Source organism: Lycium barbarum, chromosome 11, assembly GCF_019175385.1.
Source record: "Lycium barbarum isolate Lr01 chromosome 11, ASM1917538v2, whole genome shotgun sequence".
NCBI classification, from domain to species: domain Eukaryota; kingdom Viridiplantae; phylum Streptophyta; class Magnoliopsida; order Solanales; family Solanaceae; genus Lycium; species Lycium barbarum.
This window is the reverse complement of record NC_083347.1, coordinates 92,665,372-92,670,769: the sequence shown is the minus strand read 5'-3', so window position 1 is coordinate 92,670,769 and position 5,398 is coordinate 92,665,372.

Below are 5,398 nucleotides of genomic sequence, written 5' to 3'. Positions count from 1 at the left end.
GCTTCTTAGAAAAGATGATAAAGGCCTCTGTAAGGACTGCAAGGTCATACCGAGTAAGAATCTTACGACCCAACATAAGCTATTGGTGATGGATTTGGAGATAAGAAGGAATAAGAAGAAGAGAGTCGTGGATGACCGACAGAGGATTAGGTGGGGAAGTTTGACTCTGTCTAGTGCCCTAGAGATGGGGGAGAAGTTGATGGCTATGGGAGCGTGGGATAGCAGGGAGGATGCAAGCAGTATGTGGGATAGGACGGCCAGTTGCATTAGGGAAGCAGCTAGAGAGGTATTGGGGGTCTCACGAGGCCGCCGTGGTAGGCACTGAGGGGATTGGTGGTGGAATGAAGAAGTCCAAGGGAAGGTAGAAGCAAAGAAGCAGGCATATGTGAAGTTGGTAGATAGCAAGGATGATGAAGAGAAGCGGAAGAACAGGGAAAAGTATAAGATGGCGAGAAAGGAGGCAAAGTTGGCAGTTTCGGCGGCTAAAACGGCTGACTTTGAACACCTTTATGCAGAACTAGAGGACAGAGGTGGGGATAAAACTATTCAAGCTCGCCAAGGCGAGAGAGAGGAAGGCACGCGACTTGGATCAAGTGAAGTGCATCAAGGACAAGGATGGCCAAGTGTTGGTATAGGAATCTCGCATTAGACAGAGATGGCAGTCATACTTTCATGAACTCTTGAACGAAGGAGGGGACAGAGACATTGTGTTGGGAGACTTGGAGCACTCGGATAGGCATCACAACTTTGGATATTTGTCACACCCCAGCCTTACTAGGGTGTGATGGGCACCCGTCCCCACATTCGGAGCCGAGCGAACCCACTGACTCTTATTACAAACATAACCTATCGGACTCTTAGTCGAACGAAAATAACAAATACAGTAAAAGCTTTCAGAAATATGCTTTTTCGTTGTTTTCAAATCAAACAAAACAGTAACATATGAAATTTATTATATAGTACAGAACGACATATCGGCTGATGGAACCGATTACCAAACGGACATTCTATACCCACGACTCTGTCTGCAAAGTCTCTAACATCAATCCGGAAGAAGCACACGTACAAGTTCTGACTCGGCAGCACTCCAGGAGTAGACGGAGCCTGCCAACTCTGCTGGAACATCCCCTATAACAACTTCACATTACCTGGGTGTACCTACGCGGCATGAAACGCAGCCCCCGAAGAAAGGGGGTCAGTACGGAATAGGTACTGAGTATGTAAAGCATGAAATACAATAAACAGAATCATAACCTGAACAGGAAGTACAGAAAATAAGTGCAATAACCGGAATATCAAAATGCTTACTCAATAAACATAAGTAATGCGTGTCAGAACATATGCCATATCCGGCCCCATTATGGGACACGGTGGATAGAACGTGGTCGCCACCCCGTCACTGGCTCCACAACACAGCATAACTCCAGAGTAGGGAAATAGCTCCGTAACATATCATAACATGTCAGATGGCCATATCATATCAAATATCAGAGTGTGCACATATCATATCATATCATCAAATGTCAGAATATATGTACATGGCATAGCATAACTCCAGAACCCATGTACGTGTCATACCTGCCCCCTCACATCGAGGCACGGCGAACAATGTAGTAGAATACGCGTGATAACATATCCTGGCCCGGGCTCAGTGAAGGAAGTATTGAGGCATCCACGAGTAGAGTAGTGAGAAACTTATGCATCATAAAATATTTACAAGGACTCGACAGAGTAATCCGAATGACAGGTCATTTAGGAAAGAAATCAAACGGTAGTCATATTACGTACCTTTCGGATGATACGACGGATTATGTCAAAACAAAACTTCTGAGTTCGTTTGTACATGTCAAAATATATCATAGGTCTCCATAGAATAGTTAAAACAATTTTCGATAACAATCGGACTAATAGTCAAAAGTTTCCTTTGAATGTCGCTCGAAAATAAGTCTAATAGAACATTATGGAAAGGGTTAGGGAACAGTGGGCCCACCTCGGGTCAAGCCGAGGTGGCGTACATAAATTACGAACCTTAGGCTTTATGGATTCGTTTGCAAAAAGTTTCGGGGCATTCCGAATTTATTTGTGAAAGTTATGGATGTTTTATGACGCAAGACTCCTTTAGAAGTAAAAGTGTTCAAACATATTTTTCCAACAAAACATAGGTTCATAATTCAATTACATTGAATGTTTAAGGGACAAATCTAAGCTCGGATTTCTAGGAATAGAGTTTCCCCCGAGGCTCGTGTCATAACCTATTATGACTAAGACATGCCAAAGAAAGAAGAGGTAGGGCTTTACATACCTTATTCACTCCTTACGCTTATCCAAACCCAATTCCCAAACTCCTCAAAATCTACAAAAGGTCACAATTACCAAACATTAACATATAGGCATTTAGGTATTCAATCTTAAGTAACACTCGTCTACAGAAATTTGGACAGCATCTCCCCTGTAAATTCAACATCCCCGAGAATCTAACTCGGCCAAAACATCAATAACAATACCAACAACAATACCAACAATATCAACAACCAATTCAAAACTCATTCTAGCATAAGTAGTCTCATTTTCTACACAATACATTAACTTTCAATCCAACTACGCACCTTCAAACCAACATCAACGTTTACATATTCATTTACTAATTCAAAATCATTCAAACATAATTCAAGAACATCTTAAACCATCTACACAATATCCCAACATTTCCACCAAAACCATATTCCACCCAAAGCTTCCAACTTCCAACGTGGACTTTCACAACACATTTTTATCTTCCAAATTCATGAACCACATTAGCAACTAGCATGTTAACTACATTATTTGCACAAATACAAGAAATGACACTATAGTCACATTAGCTTCCAAATCAGCCCATAACCACTCCAACATTAATTTAAGTTATCAAACTCTCATTTCCATCACAAATTACATAACCACATCAACTAACATACTACATAGAAATTGTTCCATCCTCCCTACACACTACACACTCTCACGGCCCATTGCCACAACTTCAACTAAAATCATCAAACTTCTATTTTCAATATAGAATCCACAACAACAACAACTGGAATGCTACATAAAAATGAATTCATCTTACCTACATAATACATACATACACACGGCCCTAGCATGTAAACTTCCATATTTTCATGAATTCTATCCATTTCTACATACTACAACATAAATGAACCCTTCATAACATATAAAAAGGGATTGAATCTTACCTTTTCTTCTTAACTCCTTCACTTGACTAGGGTGCGAAATCGATGAAACGAGCGACCTATCTTCCAAAACAACTACACCACGTTGTAGAGGACCCTTGAATTAGTAGGAATACATGAAGAAAATAATTTTTGGAACAAGATTTCCAATGGCTATTTTTCCATAGCCATGGCCGAATAGGCCTCTTGTTCTCCCCCCTCTTCATTTGTTTCTCTCTCTAGTTTCTTGAATCTTCCAAATGAGCATATGAAGAATAAATTCTTCCATGTGCCCTATTTATTAAAAGGTCATGTGCATGGAACACACCCATGTGCATAGCACATGCCCCCTTGTTTTTATTTTCTTTCTTTTTTTTTGTTCAAGAACACATAATTTCAAGAACAAATAATTTCGTAATTCCAATTTTTCCCTTAGCCTTCCTCAATATTTTCACATCAATATTTTTCAAACAACTTACGTATCAAACTAGGACGAAACATAGCCTTGTCCTTAACTTGCTGCGATTATCTCAAAGTGTCCAAATTTGCAAAATACGGGGTATAACAATATTGTAGGAGTATAAAGGTTGAGGAGGTTAAGGGAGCTGTTCGTAGGATGCGCAAGGGAAGAGCGACCAGACCTGACGAGATTCCTGGGGAATTTTGGAAGAATGCAGGCAGGGTAGGCTTGGAGTGGCTGACTGGGTTGTTTAATGTCATTTTCAAGACAGCGAAGATGCCCGAAGAATGGAGGTGGAGTACAATGATTCCCGTGTATAAGAACAAGGGTGACATTCAAAGCTGCAACAACTATAGAGGTATCAAGCTGCTAAGTCACACTATGAAAGTGTGGGAAAGGGTGGTGGAAATGAGGGTGAGGAGAGGTGTGTCTATTTCAGAGAACCAGTTGGATTCATGCCGGGGCGCTCGACTACAGAAGCCATTCATATTGTAAGGAGATTGGTGGAGCAGTATAGGGAGCGGAAGAGGGACTTGCACATGGTATTCATTGACCTAGAAAAGGCCTACGACAAAGTGTCAAGAGAGGTCCTATGGAGATGCTTGGAGGCTAAAGGTGTACCTGTGGTGTACATTAGAGCGATAAAGGACATGTATGATGGAGCTAAGACCAGGGTAAGGACGGTAGGAGGAGACTCGGAGCATTTCCCTGTTATGATGGGGTTGCATCAGGGATCAGCTCTTAGCCCGTTTCTATTCGCCATAGTGATGGATGAATTGACGCGACAAATACAAGGTGAGGTGCCTTGGTGTATGTTGTTCGCGGATGACATAGTCCTGATTGACGAGACTCGCAACGGAGTTAACGATAAGCTGGAGGGCTGGAGACAGACGTTGGAGTCTAAAGGATTTAGATTGAGTAGGACCAAGACAGAATACTTGGAGTGCAAGTTTAGTGGCCTACAGCGTGAGGCTGACGAGGTAGTGAGGCTTGGTACCCAGGCCATTCAAAAGAAAGGAAATGCGAATGCTGCGGTGGATGTGTGGGCACACTAGGAGGGATAGAATGAGGAATGAAGATATCTGAGACAACGTGCGAGTGGCATCGGTGGAAGACAAGATGCGGGAAGCGAGGCTGAGATGGTTTGGGCATGTGAAGAGGAGAGACATAGATGCCCCAGTGCGGAGGTGTGAGAGGTTGGCTATGGACGGTTTCAGGAGAGGCAAAGGGAGGTCGAAGAAGTATTGGGGAGAGGTGATTAGACAGGATATGGCACAGTTTCAGCTCACCGAGGACATGACCTTAGATAGGAGATTATGGAGGACTCAGATTAGGATAGAAGGCTAGGTGGCTAATCCTTTCACCATAGTAGTTGTAGTTTTGCTTATTTGTTTATTGCCATTTGATTTCTGCATTGGATTGCTGCTTATATTTGTTGGGATGTTGTACTTTGATTATCTTAGTTATCTATAGTAGTTAATGCTCCTTTCTTTCCGGACTGTTCTACCATGACTTTCTCACTTTTGTTATTCCTTGCTTTCTTATTGTTTTCGATATGCTTGGTCCTATCTAACCTTTTGTCTTATTTTTCCTCTCTTGTTCTCTTCTCTTGAGTCGAGGGTCTTTCGGAAACAGCCGCCCTACCTTTCAAGGTGGGGGTTAGGTCTGCGTACACTCTACCCTCCCCAGACCCCACATGGTGGGATTATACTGGGCTTGTTGTTGTTGTTGT